This window comes from Vulpes vulpes, chromosome 10 (genome assembly GCF_048418805.1).
Source record: "Vulpes vulpes isolate BD-2025 chromosome 10, VulVul3, whole genome shotgun sequence".
NCBI classification, from domain to species: domain Eukaryota; kingdom Metazoa; phylum Chordata; class Mammalia; order Carnivora; family Canidae; genus Vulpes; species Vulpes vulpes.
The window spans coordinates 65187875-65215127 of NC_132789.1; the positions used below are offsets into that span (position 1 = coordinate 65187875).

Here is a 27253-nt window from a genome sequence, read left to right on the forward strand (position 1 = left end):
AACTAAATATTTGACAGAACAGTCAAGAATACTTGGTAAGGAAAGGATAGTCTCTTTAAATGATGCTGGGAAAATTGGACAGCTGCATGTAAAAGAATGAAAATGGACCCCTATCTTATACAACTCACAAAAATTAACTCAAGGTACATTAACGACTTAAGTTTAAGACTTGAAGCCATAAATTTCCTAGAAGAAAACATAAGGAAAAAACTCCTTGACATTAATCTTGGTATTTTTGGGATATGACACCCAAAATACAAGGAAAAAAAAAGCAAAAATAAACAAGTGAACTATATTGATTAAAAAACTCCTGCATGACAAAAGAAAGAATCAACAGAATGTAAAGGCAACCAACGAAATGGAAGAAAACACTCACAGATCATATATCTGCTAAGGGGTTAACACCAAAAATACATTAAAAAACTCAATCAACTCAGTAGCAAAAAATCTCCAATAATCTGATGAGCAGAAGATCTGAATAGACATTTTCCTAGGGAAGACATACAATAGGCCAAATGGTACATGAAAAGACACTAACCACTACTAATTGTCATGGAAATGAATATGAGAGTCAATGAGATATCACATCTGTTAAAATGGTTATTATCGAAAAGACTAGAAATAAGTATTGGTGAGGGTGTGGAGAAAAGAGTACCCTTGTGCACTGTTGGTGGGATGTAAATTGGTGCAGTTACCAAAGAAACAGAATAGTAGTTCCTCAAAAAATTAAAAATAAATCTACCATGTGATCCTGCAATTCCACTTCTGGGTGCATATATGATGGAAAAGACATTACTATCTTGAAAAATCCCTGCACCTCCATGTTAACTGTAGTTTTCTTCACAATAGTCAAAATATGGAAACAACCTAAATATCTGTCACCAGGATGAGTGAATGAAGAAAATGTGGTATGTATATGTGTGAATACCTATACACATATACAAATACATATATATTATATATACATACTCACACATATAAATATGTTGGAATACTATTCAGCCATAAAAAAGAAGGAAACTTTGCCATTTGAGACAATATGGATAGATCTTGTGGGCATTATGCTAGGTGAAATAAGTCAGACAGAAAAACAAAAATACTGTATGATTTTACAGACAGAACCTGAAAAAGCCAAATTCACAGAAACAGAGAATTTAGAAGAGCAGATGCCAGGGCCTGGGAGGGTGGGAAAAATGGGGAGATGTCAGTCAAACTGTACAAATTCCAGTTGTAAGATGAATAAGTTCTGAGAACCTAATGTGCTACACAGTGCCCAATAGTTAACAGTATGATATTGTAAGTTTGAGAGTTGCCAAGAAAGTAGATCTTAAATACTCTCACCACAAAAAACCAAAGTGGTAATTATGTGAGGTGATAAATAACCTTATTTTGGTAATCATTTTGAAATATATACATTTATCAAATGATCACATTGTATATCTTATACTGACAAAATATTAGATGTCAATTATATTTTAGTAAACCCAGGGGAAAATATAGCAAAGAAACTTCACCTTCATATGGCTTGAAAGCAAATTCTACCAAATATTTTTGAGGAAAAAACAATATTCTATACAAGGTCTTCTAGATAAAAGACGTTTTTAAACATTTATTATTGAAGTATAATTGACATGCAATGCTACATTAATTTCAGGTGTACAACATGTTGATTTGAGAATTCTATACATTACTCCGTGCTCATTGTGTAGTCACCATCTGTCACCATACAGTGTCATTACAATATTGTTGACTGTATTCCCTATGTTGTATTTTCATCTTTGTGACTTGTTTATGGGATGAATGGAAGTTTTACATCTTAATTCCCTTCATATATTGCCCATCCCTTGACTCATCTTCCCTCTGGCAGCTACCAGCTGTTCTCTGTTTTTACTAGCCTGTTTATTTTTTTAGATTCTACATATAAGGAAATTATATGGCACTTGTCTTTCTCTGTTTGACTTATTTCATCTAGCATAATAACTCCTGGATCCATCCATGTTGTTGCAAATGGCATGATCTCATTTTTTAATGACCAAGTAGTATTCCATTGTAATGTGTGTATGTGTGTATATCTATATATGTCTAATCTTCTTTATCCATTCATCTATGGATGGACGTTTGGGCTGCTTCCATACTTTGGCTATTGTAAATAATGCTGCAATAAACATAAGAGTGCATCTATCTTTTCAAATTACTGCTTTTATTTTCTTTGAGTAAATAGCCAGTGGTGGCATTACTGGATCATAGGGCATTTCTGTTTTTAATTTTTTGGGGAAACTCCACACTGTGTTTCACAGTGATTGCACAAATGTACATCCCCACCAATGATGGATGAGGGTTCCCTTTTCTCTACATCCTCATCAACACTTGTTATTTCTTGTCTTTGTGATACTAGCCATTTTGACTGGTATGAGGTGATATCTCTGCGTGGTTTCGATTTGCATTTCCCTGATGACTAATGATGTTGAGTGTCTTTTCATGTTCAAACAATAGAATGTTTATTTGTTATTTTGTCATTTTACAAATAAGTTATAGGAGTAAAAAAAAAAGTGAAAACAATTTCATTAGAAGTATTAGTAAGGATGTAAGCAAAAATAATCCCAATTTTATTCCTTATTTTTCTAATTTAGAACTATATGTTCCTAATGTTTCATAAACTGCTTTTCAACCATCATTCCTGAAGCAGGAATGTATCCATCTTGTGAGTTCTAATTCCAAATTTCAAGTACATCTCAAACAGGTATCATTACTTCAGGTTCTTCTTGAACTTGCACCATGAAGACTCAATGCTCTTGGGAAATTTGATGGCACATAATTTTGTTAAAGCAAGAATAGTCTTCTTATTTGATTTATAATAACTTTACATTTTCTTTTTTAGAGGTAGAAACACCAGTCTCACATCTACATTTATTTTCTTCCAACTCATTTTGTTTACACACCAGCATTTGTGTGCTAATAACAGTATCAAGTAGATTTTGGTGTAAACATCATAAGAAATGAATGAATACTGTTCCATATCCACTGAACACAAAAGAGTTTTAGCTTCTCATTATGCAACGTTGTGAGATGAAATCCTGTTTAAAGATGTTCTAAATAAGAATACCACATTTTATTTCTTCTTTAGACATAAATCTTTCACTCAGTAATTTCTCTGAATTTTTATTCTATCAATTTTACCATTATCATATGGAGTAGTGTACACTCTATCTTTTTGCATTCATCATCTGATTCATCTAATAATTATGAAGTGAAAACTTCTGTTTATATTTTTCTCCTTGTCATTATCAGAAAATGAAAAACTCTGAATATTCAATTGTGTTCCATGAAAAGTTAAAAAAAAATAACTACGAAGATGGAGTCTTTAGATTTCATTTCTACCTACTTGAAAGGTGATGCAATACTCTGTAATACAATATGAAGAGATTTAACACTCGGCATAGTGAGTAGAGACTCAATACCTGATAATAATCATCCAGCTTGCTAAGAAACCAGATAGTAATTATTACCACCAGAACAGAGAAATGATAATTGTGTGACATGATGGAGGTATGACATGACTACAATGACAATTATATTACAATATATGGATATATCAAATCAAGATGTTGTACACATTAAACTTATACAGTGTTATAAGTCAAATATATTTCAACAAAAATAAGGGCATAGGAAAAAAGGGTTAACAGTGTCTTTTGATGAGGAATGACTTTTAGAGTTCATCAAGTTGAATTTATTATTCTTTTAGTGTAGTGCTTTTCTGTATTCTGACAAGCTATCACCTAATTTTCCTGTTTTCCTATAGAAGCTGTGTAGTTTTAGCTTTTAGGTTTAGGTTTACATATTAACTCAAATTAATTTTGGCTTATGATGTGAGGAAAAGGATGAGGTTCCTTTTTCATCCTGTAGACTTAATCAGTTGCTCAAGTACCACTTGTTGAAAGACTTTATTTGGTGCCTTTGCTGAAAACAATTTGATTTGTACATAGTTATATATCTGAAGTCTTTCTTTGGTATATTAATCTATTTGTCTACCTTGATGCCAATACTACACTATCCAAATTATCATCTCTTTATTATAAGTCCTTTAGTTTAACTCTTCTTTTCCAAGATTTTTTTGGCTTTTTCATGTCCTTTGCATTTCTGTGGAAATTATATAATAACTCAGTTTTGACAGAAAAAAACTAGTTAGGATTTTTATTAGGACTTTGTTAGGTCTGTAAATAAATTATCTCAAAATCAACACAAATTTCTAAAAAAAAAGCTGTTTAGAATTTAAGAATCTGTTTGATGTATAACTAAATTATTTGGATCTGAAAATATATTTTATGAACATTGTAGTTACTTCCATTTATTCAGATCATCTTTAATTTCTGTAACAAATGTTTTTATTTTTCAGTGATATTGACATCTTTCATGTTTTCTGTAAACTTTATTCCTAACAATTTTACCTTTTTTTGATGTTATTAGAGCCTTTTTAAAAACTTCATTTTGAATTGTTTTAATTCTACTGCATAGAAATACAACTGATATTTTAATATTGACATCTTAAATCATGTGACTTTGTTAAATAGTCATTGCATCAGTAAGCAAAGGCAGTTTTAATACTTATTTTCTAATCTCTAAGCTATTATAATTTGTTGTTTCTGCTGCTGCTGCCTTATTTATTTACTGGCAACAGTCTCCAGTATAATATTAAATTGAAAGAGTAAAGTAGTGAAAGCAAATTACTTAGAGAGATGCATGTTATCTCACTGAGATGTTTCTTTCTATCTCTAAATTGTTGATAGTCTTTATCATGAATGAAGGCTGGATTTTGTCAAACACTATTCTTCTGTTAAGTTGATCATATGGAGTTTATTATTCTATTATTCTTTCAATATGATAAATTATACTGATCGATTTTAGAATTTAAGCTAAATATAACTACATATTAAGCAGTGAAATATATAATTTCCCTTTCTTTTTTATTTTTTATTATTTATTTATTTATTTATTTATTAAAAAATTTTTATTTATGATAGTCACAGAGAGAGAGAGAGGCGCAGAGACACAGGCGGAGGGAGAAGCAGGCTCCATGCACCGGGAGCCTGATGTGGGATTCGATCCCGGGTCTCCAGGATCGCGCCCCGGGCCAAAGGCAGGCGCCAAACCGCTGCGCCACCCAGGGATCCCTCCCTTTCTTTTTTAAATGTAAATTAATTAGCCAACATATAGAACAGTATTAGTTCTAGATGCAGAATTCAGTAATACATCAGTTGCATATCAAACCCAGTGCTCATTACATCACCTGCCATCCCATCCCCCTACCCACCTCCCTTACAACAAACTTCAGTTTCTTTCCATACTTAAGAGTCTCTCATGGTTTGTCTCCCTCTCTGATTTCTTCCCATTGTTTTTCCCTCCCTTCCCCTATGATCCTCTACACTGTTTCTTATATTCTTCATATGAGTGATACCATATAACTGTCTTTCTCTGATGGACTTATTTTGCTCAGTATAATACCCTCCAGTTATAATTTCCCTTTTTAACTTTTGCTGTCAGAGTGCCAGTTTCAGAGAAGCCTCCAGACTAAGGCTAATTTTACTTCACTACTAAGGTAGTACTCTTCTGAGTACTCTATCTAATGGTCAATATATTGCAATTTTGGGACGCCTGGGTGGCTCAGCAGTTAAGCATCTGCCTTCTGCTCAGGGCATGATCCTGGAGCCCTGGGATCGAGTCCCACATCAGGCTTCCTGCATGGAGACTGCTTTCCCCTCTCCCTACATCTCTGCCTCTCTCTCTCTGTGTCTCTCATGAATAAATAAATAAAATATTTAAAAATATATATATATTACAATTTTTTTATATTCTGAATGAAGGAAACATGAATTACTTATGTCTTTGTGTTCCAGAAACTGAGCTAATTGTTCTTTTCCAGTGATTCTTTACCAGTGTTGGATAATGTTCTCACACACATGCTCTAGGTGCTCACCTAAGGACATGAGGGAAACGTTCACAGGTCAAGACAGGTCAAGAGACCAAAAACTGGGAAGCATCAGAGCAGAAACACATGTAAATTAAGAACTTTTAGAAACATAAGCACGTGTTTATAGGTCTGCAAACAACTGAGGGATGGTAACATCCTTCTCTCAGGATCTGACAGTTTAAATAGCCAAAAAAAAAAAAAAATAGTAAAGACAGAGCATCTGAATAATCCAATGTTATCCCTTAATATTTAATTTCTTGTGCATGTTTTGGTCAACAAAGCATAAATGGTACTTATTTTATTTTTATTTTTTATTTTTTTTGGTACATAGAGATTTTAAAGAATGTTTCCTGTCTGACCATAAACTGATGTAATACAAAATAATTCAACAAAGGAGAGAAAGGCACATTCCATGAAAGAGATGCTGATGGCTTAGGTGGAAATGTGATGGAGAGAAGTAGAGAGATTTAAAAGCAAGGTAACTCCTAGATATCATGATAGCATTATTGGGTAGCCATTTTTATTTTTTTAAAGATTTATTTATTAATTTTTAGAGGGAGGGCAAGGGTCAGAGGAAGAGGGAGAGAGAATCATGAGCAGACTCCATGCTGAGTGTGGAGCCCGACATGGTACTTGATCCCACCACCCTGAGATCATGACCAGAGTCGAAACCCAGTCAGATGCCCAACTGACTGTGCCACCCAGGCATTCCAGATGGCCATTTTTAATCCATAGACACTCTGCAACAGCATTAGTCTCTCAGGGTCCTAGTGTGAAAAGAAAGCATGTTGATACAAGTTAAGTAATAAAACTGATTATCAATTGAAAACCGCTATATTGCACCTGGCAAAATCAAGCTCACCATGCTTACCAAACCGGGAATATTAAAAGTTAAAACTTGGTTTCCAATTCTTAAACAGGTGAGCACATCCTGATAACAGATATGGCAGTAGCATGCTCCTGCTTGAAACTACCAGTCACACAAATGAGGACAGGTTATTTGAGCAGTATTTTGGTTCCATGTTCAAACAGTGTCTTATTTGTTAGAAATTTTCTGCTTGGTCTTCGCATAATTCTAGAGAGGTATAAAAGTGTTTTTCAGAGATCATGGGTTGATTATTACAGATTAGGTTCATTTAGAAATATGATAACTCATATTATCATGGTTGAGTGAGTTATTTTCTCAGGATGATATATCATCTTTATATACCCCTACATGTCATGAGAGATTTATTTGCTAACAACATATGCTACAATACACTTTATCTCTTGCACATGTGATGGGACATGTTTTGTTTAGTAGTTTTACTGCAAATATTTTCAAAAACAGCTTCTTTGTCAGAAATTTATAATACAATACTGTCGATTGTAAATATAGTTATGGAAACAAGGATATGTAAAAACCCTACTCCTCTGCTCCAAATGTATGCAAAGTTTGCACATCTGGTTCAATAAGATCTCCCTCTCTCTCTCTCTCTCTCTTTTTAAGGAAGAATCACGTTCTCTTTGGAAGACCCAGGTTTTGAATGTTCACATGTACACAACTACTTCAAAGACATAACTACTTAAAAATCGTTTCGATGTAATGCTATACCAAATAAGTCATTTTTAAAATGGAAATAAATTATTTTCACTCTGTAATTCTTTTCGTAAAGACTACATATGAAGATATGGATAATATACTCACATATAAAATGTATATTATATATTCATGTATTTACATATAATTTTGAAATTATAGTGTAGCATATACTCCTATACACTTCTATACACATAATTATGCGTATATATAAAAACCACTATAACCACTGTCAATGAAACAAGTAGATTAGTGAGAAGGTACTCTTCTTCCTCACTATTTAATACTAATCCTTCCTGAATTTTGTCTTCTTAACTTTACTAAACCCCCAAAGAGGATACAAGACGTTCTTAGCAATCTTTCCCTCCTATAATATTGTTTTTTCCCATCATTCCGTCCCGTCTTCTTTTCTTTACAACCTTTTGGCATTACGTGACCTCTCTTACAACCACTTTTTGAGCAAAACTCAAAATTTAGATCTTCAGCTAGGACTCCTTTTGGAGCCTATTTCCAATTTTTGAATAGAGACTATTATCTCTAGGCAGATTTCCTGCGGATCACACAAACACAATGAATTTAAAACAACAGGATGATTTTCCATTCCATCTTACTCCTCCTTAGAGTCTCATTTTTGGTAGGTCTAGGTTTCTAATCGCCTAGTCAAATCATCTCAGACGTTATTTATTTGCCTCCTACTCTCCCAAAGTCAGAAATATTCCAGATTCTGTCTCGAGTCTTCCATTCTCACCTGCCACAATTTCTCCCCATTCTTAACTACCATTATCAGAGTTCAGGTTCATGCTTCCTGGTACTGATGGTTTTTCCTACCTTTATGTTTTTCATCATTTAGTTCTTAGATATCAGATCCTGAACGGGAAACAAGAAGCTAGCTTTGGAAGTTCTGCTGCTAAGTGAGAAGATCCACACTAGATGTCAGGATGCCTTTTCAGGTGGGAGGTGGGAGGTAGGGGTGGGGGCCTGGGGGTAGGGGTGGAGGTAGGAGTGGGGCTTTTCCATTAGGTCCGGTTTATAGGGAAAAACGTAACAACAGGACTCAGCTGTGCCGCAGGGCAGAAATCAACAAAGCTACCTGCAAATGGTCTCGGTCATCACAGTGATAAAACAATGCCAGGTGGTGAAGTGCGTTAACGAAAGCCCAGCCTGCCCTGCACAGCGCTCAACCAGGGGGTCCCATCCCGCAGGACTTCCCTTGCCCCCCAGACCCCAAGCTTCATGCAGTGAAGCCAAATCCAGTTGGTCTGTTTCAGTCCTGCTCTCTGCAACAACGGGGAAAGGGGAACCTAATGGTTCTTAAAAACTATTTTGTTTATTTTTCAAGTTCTGGAATTAGCTGCACTGAGATTTGTACTTGCATTTCTTGAGGAAGGGTTCTTGGAAGACAGCAGAGCAGCCCTGGGCAGGTGGAGGAGGCAGAGAGTATTTGAGTAATTCTTTTGGATCAACACTACGATTTCTTCACCCTGTACTTCTTCCCAGCCCGGAGATAAAATACCCAAAGCTTGTTTTTTTTTTTTTTTTTTTTTAATTTTTTTAATTAAAAAAAATTTTTTTTGCTTGTTGGTTTTTGTAATAATAAAGTAGTTTTACATAAAATAACAACAACAACAAAACAAAACCAAACCCCAAAACTTTTGTTACAGGAAATAAAACAGTACTTAAATCCACTAGGGTGGGAGTCCCATTGGTTCAGGTATGGTCTCCCTTTGCTGCCTCCCTACAAACTGTGTGTGCTGGAGTCATGGCAATCACTGGGGACTTGGAAGAGGAGCCCCAGGTCTAGTGGAGAACCCACCACAGGCCAGAACCATCCTTCTTGACTATATGAAAGGCGTCTTGTTTGAGGACCCTAAAGTTTATACAGGTTGTGACTGTGCCCCCCAGTCACCCAACTGGAAGAAACACCCTGCAAAGTTGCCACCACAATGAAGCTTAGATTGGTTGAGGCAGGAGCTTTGGCAATTCCTGCACTAACTGGAGGAAAAAATATGACACTGAGCAGCTTCATTCAGATAGTTTCAACATGGCGCCTCAGTGATCTAAGAGCTGTCACTTCCCAGTGGCCTCCTTCTCTCTGACCTCTAATGAAGTTGAAGTGCTTACTCCTAATGTTTTGATTGTAAACAGTTCTGCATCTTTTAAAATGTAAAGTAAGTGATCACGATGAAAGAGTATTGATCAACTAACTTTGAAATTCTACAAGACTGACTATCTCTGGATTTTGGATACATAGCAGTGTGTGTGGTTGTACGGACACAACTTCATAGAAATAGGCTACATCCTTCCTCATAGATGCAACCTGAAATTACTATAACCACATTGAATGCAAGTGGAAGAAATGACCATCTTCCAGACAGTCCAGAAAATAATAGCTAAAAATTAGATAGGTTAGGCAGATGGAAAAAAAAAAAAAGGATTAAGCCAGGTTTCATGATAACCCTTTCTGGAATGGGGTTCAGGATCTTTGATGAAGCTGCCATCCACAGATCAACAAAATGCAAGAGAGCCAGTCAAGCAAGACAATACCTTTTTTAGAAACAAATGTTCATACAGTTTATTGGAACTTTTCCATTCTATAAGCCTGGTAATATCAAAGTTTTGTCACAGGGTTGAAGTCACCTATCTCTGAGCAATTTTAGACTAGGAGGATTTTTGAATATCCCATTTGAAACACAGGAAGATGACCTCGTATTGCCAGAATTGGGACTTGCTTGGCAAAACCTCTGGTTGAGGCTAGCCCCAAGCTATGGAAACTAAAATTGTGCACAAATGGGTTAGATCCAGCAGAACTTTGCAATCACCCACACCACCATGAGCATCCCTGTGCCTGAAGATACCTCCTGGGGAAATGCAGCGGATCTCCATAAAAGCTCGGCTGGACTCTCCTTTTGAATCCAACATTGAGGGGAATCAGTCCTGCATTAGAGGTGAAGCTGAGTGATGTCAACTGAAAGCCAATCTGCATGTTAATTCTGGAATCCCTATCCTTGGTTAGAGAAATGTAGGGATTGAACTATTTAGAAGTATGTAAGGCTAAGAAATGGGAGACACTATTTCATTTCTCAAAGGCTTAACAATGAATTATCTAATACGTGAACATACTTTCCTACATAATTCCTTTCCTCCTTAGGCTCTGTAATTGTGTGCATCAGTTTAAGATACTATTCTCTACATTTGCCTCACAGTTTAATCTCCATCCACTTGCTCTCTTTTATTACCAATTCCCATTTTTTGAAATTTAATTTTAGATCACCAAAAATGTTACTTTCTTGCTGAAGATTTTTCTGAACCCCATTTTAGTTGAAAATTGGTTTTTACTTTTTTGAACTTTTACCATTTTATCTATACTTCTATTAATTTACTTAATACTTTCTACTTCTTGATATTGTTTTTATATGTCTCATTTACTTTTAGATCCTGAGCTTATTATATGTAGAATATTTTTAAAAAATTTCTTATCATGGGGGCACCTGGGTGGTTAGTTGGTTAAGCATCCGACTCTTGATCTCAGCTCAGATCTGGATCTTAAGGTTGTGAGTTCACACCCCACATTTGGCTCCACGCTGGGCGTGGAACCTACATAAAAAAAAACAGAACAAACAAAATCATATCACTTTAGTACTTGGAGAAGTGTTGTTGTTTTGCTTTTTTTTTTTTTTTTAGAACAAACAACTACTGTTCTGTTTGTGTGTGTTGCATTGCAGAAATCTTGAACTTGAGGCTATGAGAAAATTACTAGCCCATGAATATTTATATTTCTTTCCCACGCCACTCTTAAATCTTGTGTAAGAGCTTCCCTGCCATGATCCAGACCTACAATGTAATCTCTAGGTATTTTGTTGCAAAATGCAAAACTTATCTTTGTCCATTATCAAAGCACCATAGACTCTCTGTGTTTATTTTATAATTTCAGGGAAAAATGAGGATAATGCCACTAGTCAGTTTTAGTATTTGGTGGATTGAAATCTTTCATAACTGAGATAAATCAAGATCTCTTATAATATTTAAGAAATGCAGCAGCAGCAGCAGCAGCAGCAGCAAAAAAAAAAAAATAATGTTGACACTGTGGGTGCTTTGAAGAACACCAGCAAAACAGAGTAATTAGCTTGTGCCAGGAGAGCCTGAGACAGACGTAATCTGATCTAATATCAGAATTCATGTATGGCACAAAGTTTTAGAAGCCATATAATTTTGGGACAGATATTATTTGGCTCTGTGGAACCATCTGCTTATCTTTTTACCTCATACATATGTACATATATGTATAGAAATAAAGACTATGTCATGGTAACACAATAAATATTTATTTCAAATTATTGCTCATGGACACAGATAAAATATTAGTTGCACAAGCACTCCCATTATTTTTCTTCTTGGGAAGACACTGTGGAAATTTGCGTTCTAGTTTTGATCAGTTCAGAAAAAAATGGTCATTTATTAAAGAATTGATCCTGATGTGAAGTGACAAGTGAATTATTATACCACAGAGCTGTTTGCTTAGAGTGCATATGCTCGTGCATGTTACCACAAATTCTTCATGTTTCTAGAATGTTACTTGGATGATATGCAACAAACCACCAAATGTTAATGAGCTCAGTTCTCTCTCTGGCTCTTTAGGGTGAAACCATACATCCAGAGTGCAAACTATTCCACAGCTGTATAGGATATTGGGAGAAAGGGAAGCCATATCCCTGCCATTAACGTAGGGATGTCGGTTCTCTACATTCATCTGATTGAATGTGGCTACATTAATCTACCCCAGGGCACTAAGCTTCAGTTTACATTTTAATTAATAGTCTGTTTTTAAATCAAAAAATGCAAAAGTAAAATTATATTCTCTAAGTCATATGGGCTTGAGCCAATACTAAACCCCACATCAGGGAAAATCATGAAAGGAGTCTTGCCATCAACTGTTTATCTGTCTGACATGTGCCATTATATGTATCTGACTTGCTTGGCTTGCCTTTTTTAATGCTTGCTCAATTTGTTTTTCTACTTTGTGGAAGGCTACATACACCCTCAGGGCAGTATTCAATACTTTCTGATGAAAAGAAAGAATGCTGCTGACATAGCAAAATCTTCAGGAAGTCAAAAAATGAGAAGAGTTTTACAAAACATGATTATCTTTACATTTTGTACAAATGGCTCAGATATTAATGGAACAAATGTAATTGTTTTTTAATGTAAGATTTTTTTGCAATCTCACATTGTATAGTCCACTTGTAGCTATAGGTGGTAGCAAAATAGAAAATTATAAAGTCTAGATTATTCCTTAGGGTTTACAGTAGTGACCAGCAAGACTGATTTTCTGGTTTATTTTAAGCAGAAAAAAACACAGATAGAAAATGTGTAGCACTGACAAGCAGGAGGTTTCCTGTCACTGACCATTAAAATAGTAAAACTTGAGATGAGGATTGGGAAGAAAGAACAATCTTTTTCAACATGAAGCTGAGACCAGAGTATTCTGTATTTACCAACTTCTTTTTTTTAGGCTATCAGTCTCTTACATTTTTCGAATTTCTTTGCAATGAGCTAAATGAAAAAGGCGAGCTGGAGTCAAACAATAATAGACAGCACTGAACTAAGCACTTTAGCGAGAATACAGGAGATAGTGCTTGGGCAAATTATGGGCATGCAAGTTGTTTCGAGTTGTGGTGCGGAAGAAAGTGACAGTGACAATGATGATAACTGACTCATTTAGAGGACTCTAAAATAAGTTCTCCACAAAACTCATGAGGTAGAGGGGTGCCTGGGTGGCTCAGTCGGTTGAGTGTCTCACTCTTGGTTTCTGCTGGAGTCATGACCGTGGGGTCATCAGATTGAGCCCTGTGTTGGGCTCCATGCTCACAGGAAGTCTGCTGGAGGTTCTCTCTCTCCTCCTTCTGCCCTCCCACCCCTATATCAAAAAAATAAATCTTTAAGTAAAAAACCTTATGAGGTAGATAAAAATACATTTTGTGATTATTCTCACATTACAAATAAGGACACTAAAAATCAGATAAAGTCATGTGCTCAGGGACAGTATATAGCAAGTATGCTACATAGGTCTGATAAATGACAGGTTTTCAAACCTCTGACTTTTTATGCATTAGAGCCTACTCAAACAGTTTGTCAGGAAGACCTAAAAATTAGGTGCTAAATTTGGAGTAAAGAAATGATATTAAAACACATTAATAATCATATATCTATCATTAATATGAGAAGATATTACACAAGATGATTTTTCCTCCAAAGGATCATACAAGCATTTATGCATAATCATTAGAATAGTATAAAAGTCTGCAATATGTTGTTTTGATAAAATTGCCACAGTTTTGGATAGTAATGGATCAGGTAAACAGTAACTTGAATCCAGTAATGCCAAATCTCAGCTTAAGTAGATAAATATGGTATGTGCATAAATATATCTTACTATTTGAATAATATGCTCAGTAGTGTTTTCCTCTTTCACTAAGAATCGTTTTAAGTTTGTTATTAAATTCGAAAATAAAAATGAATGAGTCTGTTTAGAAAATTCATTACCATTTATTTATCCTTTCATTCAAGCATATATAGAGTTCACACTATGTACCAGGTATCTGTGCTAGGCATGATGCCTGCAATTTCATATCTAGACTAACTAGAACAGGAAAAAAAACATACTGAGGAAGTAAAATAAAAGCACATATCGTGTTTAGAAATACCTTCCAAATCAAGAGGTTTTAGAAATACCATTAAATGATTGCTTAGTCTGTGTCATCCTAGATGTTAAATATCCCTTTTGATCTTTCAATGTTTACTGAAGTTTCACTATCATGAAATTATACTAGAGAGAAAAGATTAATAAGTTCATTTTCTTGCACTACTATTTAATGCAAGGTAAATGGAAAATAAATCACAACCGTAATAAGTTAGAACATGACTTTAGAAATGTGCATATATATAGAAACACAAAATAGAGAAAGAAGGAAGTTGCCCAGTCTACTTGGAAGTTGATGTCTTTAGGAAATGTTCCATAGGGGAGATGGTGGCAGATGGAGTAGGTAAGGGTGGGGAAGAAAGCAGCAGGTAGAGTATAGCGTTTCTGTTTTCTGAAGTTGGTATTTTTTTATCTTTTCTTAAAATCTTACAATCATCTAAGCAGACACAGTACACATTAATAAACTACCAAGATCTTGACAAATGAAATAAACAGACTGGTTTCAGACTTCTCGTCCATAATAATTTTATTCAAAAGGAAGATAATGAGAAAATATCTTGGGACTTTATGTCCCAAGGCAAATGCTCTTGTCCCATAACTGCAATTCACAAAAGCTCTCTTTATTTTCCAGGGACAAAATAAAATATTTTATTCTGATATATTAAGTCTTGAGAAATAAAACTCAAGTATTATTTCTCTTTAGAAATACTTACAGATATCCAGTAAGTCATTTAGAGACGAATTAAGAACCAAGAATGGAGAGACAAGGTGAGAAAGGGCTACATAGGTAAAAGTTCTTAGTTTTGATTCTGAACCTAGGAAACCAATAAGAATTAGCTGTTCTCATGTTGATTTTGAATCTGAACAGTGAAGCTGGACTTTGTATTAAATACTACAGAGTTCAGGGTACCTGGGTGTTCAGTTGGTTGAGTGTCCAACCCTTGGTTTCAGCTTATGTCATGATTTCATGGGTCCCGGGATTGGATTGAGTCCAGGTCAGGCCTCTTGCTCATGGGGAGTCTGCTTAGAGATTCTCTCCCTCTGCACCCCACTATTCTCGCCCTTTGTGATTTCTCTCAAATAAATAAATAAATCTTAAAAAAATTTAAAAAGCAAATCCTCCTCAACTGCCTCCAAAAACTTAATAAAGGCTGACTTCCCTTTGTGTCTTCAGACTTGTCTGTGGTTTACCATCATTTGTGCTGAATTGCAATTCTTCCTTTTCCAAATAAAATCAAAATAAAAAAATAAATAAATACTGCAAAGTTCAGTTCTCCTTCATACCTTTGAATTTTCAAGAATCAAGAAATGTATTAATAGAACTGTATCCAACGGTCAATTAGAATACATTACTCCTTGGTTTATAGGCACTAGAAATGGTAACTGAATTTCTTCCATTCACAAAGTAGGCATGCTTATGATGGCTATAACATTTATATAGTTTGAGTTTACAAGCATAATTGCCAACAAATTTTGGTTTTGGTTTATTCCCACCAGAGCAGTAGAGTTGAGTTACTTACAAGTTACTTTTATGTCAAGAAATTTGAGAAATGAATTTTTTCTATATCTTTAAAATTCTTCTTGAGTGAAAATGTCCAACATAATTTGTCAATAAATCACCTCCACATATTCTCTTTTATCTAAGACCTGTAAGTGTTCTTATATGTTTACTACACTTAAATACATGTAAAGGGACCCCTGGGTGGCGCAGCGGTTTGGCGCCTGCCTTTGGCCCAGGGCACGATCCTGGAGACCCGGGATCGAATCCCACGTCAGGCTCCCGGTGCATGGAGCCTGCTTCTCCCTCTGCCTGTGTCTCTGCCTCTCTCTCTCTCTGTATGACTATCATAAAAAAAAAAAAAAATACATGTAAAATTTTAACTGCAAAAATGCATAGAGAAAAAAGATTAAAGAACTACAATGACATTAATATTGGTTGTATGTTTCATACAAATATGGATGGTTGTTACTTCTTTATACTCGTCTATATTTCCTAATTCTCAGTAATAGACACATAGCATATTTAAAACAACACATTTTTTAAAAAGCAACTAAAATTCTACCTACAATGTATTTTTAAAATTATACAAAAAAAGTGTGAACCAAAAATACTAGAAGGTATTAGTCTAAAGGTAAAATATGTGTTCTGAGCTAAGGAATATTTCAATTCCTTTTCTTTTTATATTTTGTAAAATTAATGCTCACATATTAACTTTATAGAAGATACAGTTTTCATTTCTAAAAGGAGTCATAATTGTACTTCAAATGGACAACTGAGGCCATAAAATTCTACATCATAGAGCTAGACAGATACATAATTTCAGGTTGACCAGAAGTGCTAATTCAGGCATAACAAGACAAATATCATTTACCATCCTATAACCTGCCCTTGGTGAAATTGAAACAGTCATTTCCATAGTTAAATGCTCAAATGGAAAGCCTGGAAGTATCTGTGGCATAGGGATTCTTACAGCAATGGTGTAATTGACATTTAAAAAAAATGTATTTCAAAGTGTTAATTCCATTCACTCACTTTGTTATCAGAAATCTTAAAAAAATTCTAATATATCAGCTTATTTTTTCTTCTGTTCCTGGATTTGTAAGGTTAAGATTAAACCTAGTATTAGTAACAGTGGTAGAATAACATCAATTCATTTGGTTTACTCTCAGATGGAAACGGAATCAAAATTTTATCTTTTCCCCATGGCTACAGATTTCTTAAAAGAGATCATCAAGTGATTTTAAAAAATAAATAAATAAATTTAAATCTAGATTCATTACCAGTTCTTAAACATTATTTTTATACCAACCTTTCAAGTCTCTCTTCCTTTTCATTGTCCCCTGGTAGGAATTACTTTATTGATTAGGAAGCTATGGCCTGAGTGCATAATGAAAATCTGTAATGAAAAACTCATTTGAGAAAGAAATTAATAAATTCAACAGGGAAATCCAATTTACCTATGTTCATTCTTGTAATCTATTTTGCATTATTTCCCATGTGTACCCCAAATAACACCAACTCGTGGCATTGTGCAGATAATCAATTAAAATGAAAGAATTACATAAAATATGTTTCTTCAAGGCTAACCACCAACTCTTTTATAGTAAAATAATTATATTTCTGTATTCAATAGCTAAAATGTTATTAGAAAATTAAAAGTTTTGCAAATATATTCATTGTTGAGAAATTCACAGAATAATATCTTCATACGTTGTTTCATAAATTCTATAATTTATTGAGGAAAATGGGCTATTAACTATGAAAAAGCACTAAAAAATCTACATTTTAGGGAAACATATGATAGGTACTATGCTACATGACTTTCTGCATGCACTCTCGTGTTAAATCCCCCTAGGACTTCAAAAACTAGATACTATGATATCCATTTTTTAAACAAGAAAAAAGAGGTTTTAGGGTATGTTTAACAAACCTGTCCAGGGTGGCATAATAGTTGAGATTCAAACCAAAGACATATCTATATCTATATCTATATCTATATCTATATCTATATCTATCTATATCATTTATATCTATCTATGTCTATGTCTATATCTATATCTATATCCTCTATCTATATATAGATATATGTCAATATATATATCTATATATATGTCACCTGCCAAACTAATATAGTGAAAGTAGAATGATAAATTAGGAGAAATATTGCTTATAGTACTATAGATACATTCTGTGGTTGTGATAGCATGTATATATCCTGAAATCTTATGTTTTTGCTAATATAAAAATAAAAAAGCGAATGTTACAATAAACAAAGTGTCCAAGTCCTATTCATAAGCGTGAGATAGAAAGAAGCTATATTGCTTTCATAGTTTAATTATACAAGTAATACAAGAATGTATAAAAATAGAAGCAGTGACTATCTTCCTCCCACAAATACCAAAGTTCCTACTAGAAATAACCAGACCCCCTCATAATTTAATTTCTCAGGGTGCTTTTCTACACATACACAGACAAAGCACACACACATCTGCTTAAAATAACACAAATTTACTGAACCACACTATGTGTATTGCTTTGTGTCTTTTTGTTTCCTAACATATGTTGGAAATCTTTCCATGTCAGTATGAATAGTTCTATATTATTTAAAATAGTTCTATATTATTTAAAATTGCTGAATCATATAATTGAACTTTTATTTGACCCTCTCCTCACACATACAACTGTAAGTTGTTTCCAAATATTCTCTATTACAAAATATGCTACAGTGATACAGTGAGAATTCTTGTAACCCATTGTGCATAATTTTTGGATATAATCCTATAAATGAAGTTGCTGGGTTAAAGGGTAGCTACATTTATGATACATACTGCCAACTCTCTTTAACCTTGTAATACAGCCCTGTGTATTAAATGTAACACTATTAGAACTGGTTCTGTGTTTCTTGTCAGCATTTCAAATAGATCTTCCCGCCTCCCAATAAATTTAAGCAGATCTGAGAGATTGTTGTTGACAGCTTAGTTAAATAAGCTTTCTTAGCTCTTACAATCTGTGTGTTTAAAATTCTTCCAGAGCCAGGGACATTACTAAAAGGGGTTCTTTCCAATTAAAGTAACAACAATGCATTTGTGTATGGGTGCCATTTACTGAGTAGAAGGAGATCTCCAGAGAAAACATGCATATTTCAGTCTGCATTGAATTTGGTTTCTTAAAATCATTATTAACCAGTTCTCAGTATATTATAAATATGTCCATCTTCTTAAAAATAGGGAAAAAAACAGAGCTATAATGACTATTATTAGGAGACTCTCAGGAAATGGAAGATTTTTAACTTTGAAACTAAGCCCCACCTCATAAGCAAACTGAACATATAGCATCGTAAACAGGAAGTGAAGGGGCTGTGAAAGACCCTTAGGAAGCATTTTCATAGGTATTTTTCTGACTATTGACTCTTCTGATAATTAAGCATTAAAAGCAGACTTCTCCTGTCTTCCATATATCCTCAAAAACCATGGCTAGTGGGATCCCCGGGTGGCTCAGCGGTTTAGTGCTGCCTTCAGCCCAGGGCGTGATGCTGGAGTTCTGGTATCGAGTCCCACATCAGGCTCCCTGCATGGAGCCTGCCTCTCCCTCTGCCTCTCTCTCTCTCTCTCTCTCTCTCTCTCTCTCTCTCCCCCCCCCCCCGTGTGTCTTTCATGAATAAATAAATCTTTAAAAACAAAACAAAACCATGGGCTAGTGACTAAGTTGAAATACCCTAGCAAGAAGCATTATTTAATGATATTTAGACTTTTTTGGGTATTTTTCAATAATTTTATTAGATTTTTATTTTGAAAATTATAATTTAAAAAATCAGTAGTTTCTCATTTATATGCCGTTGGCTACTCTAATTTTGAATTAATTATTTAGATCAAATCATATATTATACTCTATTTCTTGTCAAGAATTTTTGGATGTTTATCCATAAAATTCATCTGAAAAACATTAATTGAGAATACAGTCTTTACAGACTACACATTTTAACTGTTCTCTATCCAGTTGAGAATGCTGGCCCAGTAATAAAATATTCTGTTTAATGAGAAATTATCTGTTTCAACAATTAGTCGAACACTTGGAATTTATGTGAATACATGTAACACTGAAACTGTGTTAAACATAACCATATTTTATAATTCATAAAACAGAATCTTTCTTTGCTTCATGGCCATCCATAAAGCTTTTACTGTCATATTCCAAAGATTTGACTAATGTTAAACTTCCCTTCACTTTGCTAAACTCATCTTTGAAAGAACAATTTTAGACTTACTGTGCTTATTCATTTTTCCTAGGACAATATTGCATATGTGCAATAATGATTCATCAACATAAAATATATATAGTTAGTAATGGTTTATAATCAGTATAATATTTGATTTTATAGGTTCTTCATTGACCTAAGATATCTAAATTTTCCAACCTTAAAAAGCAAGTGTATCGGGATGTCTGGGTGGCTCAAGCAGTTGAGGATCTGCCTTTGTTTGGCCCAGGGTGTGATCTTGGAGCTCCAGGATCGAGTCCCACATCGGGCTCCCTGCATGGAGCCTGCTTTTCCCTCTGCCTGTGTCTCTGCCTCTCCCTCTCTATGTGTCTCTCATGAATAAATAAATAAAATCTTAAAAAAAAGCAAGTGTATTTAGTCCAGAATCATCAAACATGTGTTGTTAAAACTGTTGCTGTCTCTAAAGAATATCTTACATCCTTCAGATCCCTCTGTCACACTCATCTGCAGTCTTTCCTTAAAACAAATCTGACCATGTCATTCTCAAGCATGAGATATTCCATAATTCCATTTGCTGATGGTACAAAGTTCAAATTCTTTTGCATGTCATCAAAACCTCCTGTCAACTTCTTTTGTCTTAGTAGTTGACAGTATTCCATGCCAACACCGTGTTCTGTGTTTGCTCAATACTCCCCACTCCCCCGCTCCAGTAGCTCAAATGTTGTTGCTTCTTTGAAACATTGCCTGATTTTCCCTCTTCTAAACAGAAGTGGTCAGTCCTTTATTTGGGTCCCTTTGTGTAACTTTTCTATCGTATCGGCTTTAACCCTCTATTGTGATTCTTTCTCTTTTTATAAAGATTTTATTTATTCATTCATGAGAGACACACAGAGAGGGAGAGAGGCAGAGACATAGGCAAAGGGAGAAGCAGGTTCCATGCAGGGAGCCCAATGCGGGGACTTGATCCAAGGACCTGGGGATCACTCCGTGAGCAGGCCACTGTGCCACCCAGTCATCCTTGTGATTCATTCATTCATTCTTTCTTTCTTTTGGTTATTTCTTTACACAATTTTCACCCAAATAAACTATGGGTTCATTGAAGGCAAAATATATACTTTACTTAGGAAAATGTATACCTCAGAGATGTTCCCCAACATTTTTGAGTGGATTTTTAATTCATGAATTTGCCATTTGAGAACACAGACAAAAGCATCTCTTTAATCAAAATTTAAGAAACCTTTAGTGGGGCTTCAAAGAAAATGTTCTGAAATGTAAGAAGCTATTTTGCTAATTTGTTTGCTTTGTTGTATGCAAAAGTGTGGGTGGGAATTTGAGTCTGAGCAGAGTTTCTGGGGGTTGGGAGCAGGATGATTGCATTAAAACAAAAAGCTCTGGTGAAGGAAATAAGAGGAAAAGAGCCATATTGTAGGTAAGAAATGACCTCAGATTTCTCATTACACATCGTCATCTATCTATATTTTCACTCTACATGTAGTTGCTGCAAACTTTCACTTTTGTAATTTTGATCAAACTGGAGTACCAAACACTGTGTTTTTGGTTTTGTAATTATTGTCTGCAGCATTTAACATAGAGTCAGATGATTAGCCCTTTAAAAGACTGAACTAATTAAAGATAACACATAGTGAAAAACCTGATCTTTTTTAATGGACAATGGTACAAACGCTGAAAGCTGATAATCTCCAAACTTACATACCACCAGCATATTGAGCTTTTACTAAGTGCTGGCTCAATGTTAAGAATTTTATGTGCTATAATTCATCTGATTTGTGAGATAGGCACCGTTAATATCTTTGTCATTTCACACATGTGGAAACAAGTTCATTTCTTATAAGATACACACTCTGGAAATGATGCAGAGAGGGAACTCAAAGACAGCTGATTTCAGAACCCAGGATCTTAACCACAACACATACTTCCTTCTCTGAATTTGGGGTGAGAGGAGTTTCCTGGTTAATTTCAGCCTAGCATGGCATATCACAAAAGTATTATTATGTATGCTTTTGAGACTGGAGATTAATCTGGAACAGAAAAAAATGAATTAAAATGAAAAAAATAAGTTCATCCTTAAATCTGCAGACATTGTGAAATCACTCTAAGTAGAATCTTGATGATAGGTTAGTAATGGAGCAACCATTTTACTTGAGCCTATGCCTTTTGAAACTAAAGAGCAAGAACGGGAAAACAAGGGAAATAAGGTCTATTAGTTATGGAAGATTATTTTTATTGGAATAACTAGACATTTCATTTTTTTTAAATCCTTCTTTATTTATGATAGTCACACACAGAGAGAGAGAGAGAGGCAGAGACATAGGCAGAGGGAGAAGCAGGCTCCATGCACCGGGACCCCGATGTGGGATTCGATCCCGGGTGTCCAGGATCGCGCCCTGGGCCAAAGGCAGGCGCCAAACCGCTGCACCACCCAGGGATCCCAATAACTAGACATTTCAATAAGAAGTTTGTCAACACATGGGGACATAGGTCAATTGGATAAAAGTCAAAGTTCCAGTGCAAATTACATATTTTTTTCACTTTTTTAAAAAAAACATTGCAAAACCAATATGAATAATCCAAAGCTTCAGTATATGACTTTGTATTAATAGATGTATTTTAGTATTTAGTATTAATAGATGTTTTTGTGAAGAGGTGTCTACTGTATGGTATAATTACTTTAAAATCATTGTTTTTGTGTGATTTAATTTGAAAATGTTCTTTGTTATATTTAAAAAGGTCTCTAAAAGTAAGATCTGTTTACATGATATGCTCACTTATTTTCAATACAAACTTTAGTACCAAAATTGCATTTCTAGAAGAAATCTTTGGGATCAGTTGAGCATTTTTATTCAGGATTATGTGGAGAATTATAATTTGTTTTTGGGGTATCCATTTCCTTGTGTGTTATATAGCATTCATTTTTAAAATTCTTCATTTATTAATTTGTCACTTTTTTGTGCCTACTGTGTATCTGGATAAAGCATGAGGATGCAAATATGAATATAATATTTCCCACTAACAAGCTTAGAGTCTCTTAATGGATAGTCTTTAAAATTCTGATTAAGTATCAACTTATGTTCTGCTTAATAATATCTTAGCAGAGTTATTCTTAGAAAAGAAGAACAATACTGCTCTTACCCAAGGGAAGCTTTTACCTCAGCAAGTTAAATAAACCACTCAAGGTTGGTTACTTGCATCTAAGAAGCAATGTAGTCAGAGAACAGTAAAAAGATGGGAAGCAGAAGGGAATTTCTTTATTACAATCTTACTGCAAGTTAGTCATGGAGTTCCAGATATTCGTTTCTTCAAAATATACATGAATTATTTTCCATAACAAAATTGTTAAGCCCATGTTCAGTATACCCTAGCATTTTGCTGGGGGTTAGAGCAAATTTATTTCTGCTCTACTACAGCATACCACCAGAGAAACTGATTTCCGGAGCCCATCATCTCTACGTGGACGTACAGACATCTATAGTTTGGCATGTTCTAAATCAAATTCGTTTCCTGCTCCTTTTCTCAACGCTGCCCACGTGTGTTCTTGGGTCTATTTTTCTTATTTCAGCTAATGACAAGACAATGCCTGAGGTAAAAATCTCAGCATCATTCCTAACTCTTCCTGTTGTCCTCACTTATGACGCACACCATCCCACACGAAGGATGTAATCAGTTTCTGTCAATTCTATCTCAGGAATGTCCCTGACGTTTTTTGTTTTGTTTTGTTTTGTTTTTCTTTTCTGACTCATTTCCTCCCTCACGGGAATGTAAACTCTAGAGAGCAAGGGTTTGATCTGTTTTGTTTGCTGCAGTATCCTTTGTTTCTGGAAGAGATCCTGGCACATAGTAAGCTTTCAACAAATGTTTGTGAAAGGAACAAATGAATACTTATTTCCAAAACAACCTAACAACAATAAATATTTTTGGAGGGTCATTATTTGCCAGGCACAGAGGTATGTCCTTTGTGAAATTTCATATTTCATTTTTGAAATTACTCCAGAATAGATTGGCACAACAGGATGATTGGACTCAGAAACCCTTGTTTGTAGCTACAGGGTTTTACTTAATTGCCCTGCCCAAACCACTCATTCCTACAGCTCATCTTCCATACTGTTATTAGCATTATTTTTCTAAAGATTTATTACAATTCTCTTTACCTATTTGAAAACTTTCAATGACATAGCTTCTTGTCATTCTGTGTTGGGTGTATTACAACTTGGCTATAGCCTACATTTCCACCCTATTTGTCAGGGTTCCATTCCAAGAACCAATGTGAGAGTTAAAGGGTCTACTTGCTTCCCAAATTATGCCATTCACTTTATCACATATACCTTTGTTATTATTGTTTACATTGCCTGCAATTACTTTCTCCTTGCTTTCTTGATTAACCTCTATTTATCCTTCAAACGCAACTCCAAATCTCCTCCTGCATCTACTTGAAAGAGATAATTTGGGAGCCAGTTACATCTACATTTGCATTCTGGATTTTCCACTGATGGCTGTGTAATTTTAGGCAAAGTCTTAATCCTCAGGTCTCCAGCCCTATCAGGCCTTGTCATAGTTGAAGGCAAATGTCAATGTCAGGTCAAAAGAGACAGAGTTAAAAAGTAGGGTGAGTCGTGGGAAAGAAAAGAGTACCCCAAGTTAGTGCGTAGTCAATTCAGAGTGTGGGGGTGGATCTGCTATCACATGAGAGTTCTAATGGAAATGTGGCTGATACAATATGATTCTAGTACGCTTTGTAAATAGTCTATTTAAAAACAGACAGACTGCTATTTAACTACTTGCACAGAGATCTGGACTGGTAAAACCAGTGGAGTCTTTTACTATGTGAGAACACAAAATTTCCTTTCTGCTTCTGTGGCAATCACATTTTCCGTTTTACTCAAGATGCTGAGTACCAAGAAAAAAGGGGAAGGGAGAACTTGCTGAAATATTTCTTGAAGATTATTAATTAATTTATTGTTTCTTTGGATTCATTTTCTTCAGAGAGGAAGGAGCCACTTATCTAATTTAAAACTATTGCCCATGATATCAGCAGTAATACTTATTTACACCTAATAGGGGACTTTATAAAGTAGCTGTATTGCAATTTGATTCTGGTTCAGAGTTTTCCTTTAATTCATTGATGAATATGTGTAAGTCTCATTAACATCAAAAAGAACCGTGAATGCCTAATGATTACAGCATAGAACATGTCTAGGGGTTAATTTTAATTGCATATAACTGTATTTGCATGAACAGTTTAGAAACAATCATTTAACAAAAATAACCACACTTCTTTTTTTTTTAAGATTCTACTTATTTATTTATTCATGAGGGACACACACACAGAGAGAGAGAGAGAGAGAGAGAGAGAGAGAGAGAGAGAGACAGAGACACAGGCAGAGGAAGAAGCAGGCTCCATGCAGGAAGCCCGATGTGGGACTAGATCCTGGGACTCCAGGATCATACCCTGAACTGAAGGCAGGTGCTTAACTATTGAGCCACCCAGACGTCCCTAGGTTTGTACATTTTGAAATCCAGGACTAATTAGTGAGAAGAAAAAGCGTGTGTGAACCATTTGTATGATAGTTATGTGTTGTGGCCTGGATATTTGTGTCTCCCCCAAACTTATATGGTGAAAATCTAATGCCCAAATTGATAATATGAGGATAATATGAGGGTTTTGGGGAAGTGATTAGGTAATGAAACTGGGGTCCTCGTGAATGGGATTGGAGCCTTTATGAAAGATACCTGCGGAGACCTGGCTCGTTCCTTCCACCATGGAAGGATATGAGCTGAAGTTTGAAACCCTGAAAAAGATCCTCATCTGCCCATGCTGGCACTGTGATCTTGGACTTTCAGCCTCTGGAACTGTGAGAAATAAATGTCTGTTATTTATGAGCTTTCCAGTCTGTTTATTTTGTTATTGCACAATGGGCTAAGACATGTGTCTGTAGATTGACACAGAGGTTGAAATCAGTATGATTGTGGAATACAAAAGATGACAGTCTATGGCAGAGATCTTTACTTGGCTATGTGTTTACGTGCTGATGCTCATGATATGTGTTGACATTTGTGGATTTGACTACCTCTACAAATTGTACTACATAGATAAAGTGCATTAAATGGAAAACTTCGCTGTTATCAATGACCAAAAAACACTTGTTGAGAAATCTCCTATGCACAAAGCATTGGGTTGTTTATTTTTAAAAAAAAAGTTGAAGAGAAAAGACTAAAAATTGATACATGTTTCTGAGTTGCTTTCTAATAGAATACTAGTTACATTATAATCTGGGAGAAAATGTTTATCATTTACTTGGATTCGAAGCATACTTGATTTTTTATTAAATTATGAAAAAATGACACTAAAAATCAAACTGATAATCAGCTACAGCTAAAAGCTACAAAGAAATGTGAAGATTATTAGTCCAACCATAAGTTTATGCAAAAGAAAAAATCAATACTAGAGAGTCCAAGTGACTGATTTAACTTATTATTGATTGGACAAAGACTAGACTGATGTTTCCTGTCAATATAACAGGAAAGGATTAAAATATCCTTAGAGTCTAAAATCATGGTGTTTCATGTTAGCCATTAAATTCAAAGTCACCAACTAAGGCATAAGACATGGATAATCCAAAATGGGACAAGCAGACCTTCCATGCCACACTTATGATTGATACTCTAGCATTTGATTCACCATAGTCAATGGTTCTCCCTATGCTATAAACAATTGTGCTTTTTCTATTGAGGTCCGAAAGTAATCTTTTGGAGTTAAGGCATCATGCATGAAATACATGCATTCTAAACTCTAGAATCACACCTGTTTGGCAAGATGTTCATACATAGGAACTAATAATAACTGAGGGAATAGTGACTTACATCTCCCATTTCATTCTCAGGTTCACAGTGGGGTAGTCCGAGTGAAATGGTAAGCAAGAATGACTACATGAAATGTATATAAATAGTTATTTCTGTTTCTCTCCCATTTTTCTGTCTCTGCTTTTTGCTAACCTTTTACAGTTTTATTTATTTGAGTTAAATCTGCTTAGGTGTTCCTGAACTTTAATGAATAAGAGTAAAAGACTGAATAAAATTTTAAAGAGTAAGACTAGATTATGAATATGTATGAATATCAATATTCATACATTAATGTCAATATATATGAACCTCAATACAAAGCAACATATCAGTTGAAACAAGGCCAAAAACCAAGAGCTTCATGGCAATATCTGCAATGCTCAGATGATGTAGGTTTCACAACAATAGCCAATTAAGGGACAATCTAGGTTCCAACA

The 27253-nt window shown here is 34.9% G+C and overlaps 1 protein-coding gene across 27 annotated transcripts in view; it reads right to left on the bottom strand.

The window, feature by feature from the left end:
• Nucleotides 1-27253, bottom strand: part of MGAT4C (MGAT4 family member C) — a 716481-nt gene that overhangs the window by 16655 nt on the left and 672573 nt on the right. For 10 of the 27 annotated variants that reach the window (XM_072724526.1, XM_072724524.1, XM_072724527.1 and 7 more), the window contains one exon: nucleotides 17055-17141. The exons of the other annotated variants lie outside the window; for them this stretch is intronic. The gene's annotated coding sequence lies outside the window, so the exon portion shown is untranslated. The remainder of the gene's footprint in view (nucleotides 1-17054; nucleotides 17142-27253) is intronic. 27 annotated transcript variants of the gene reach the window in all.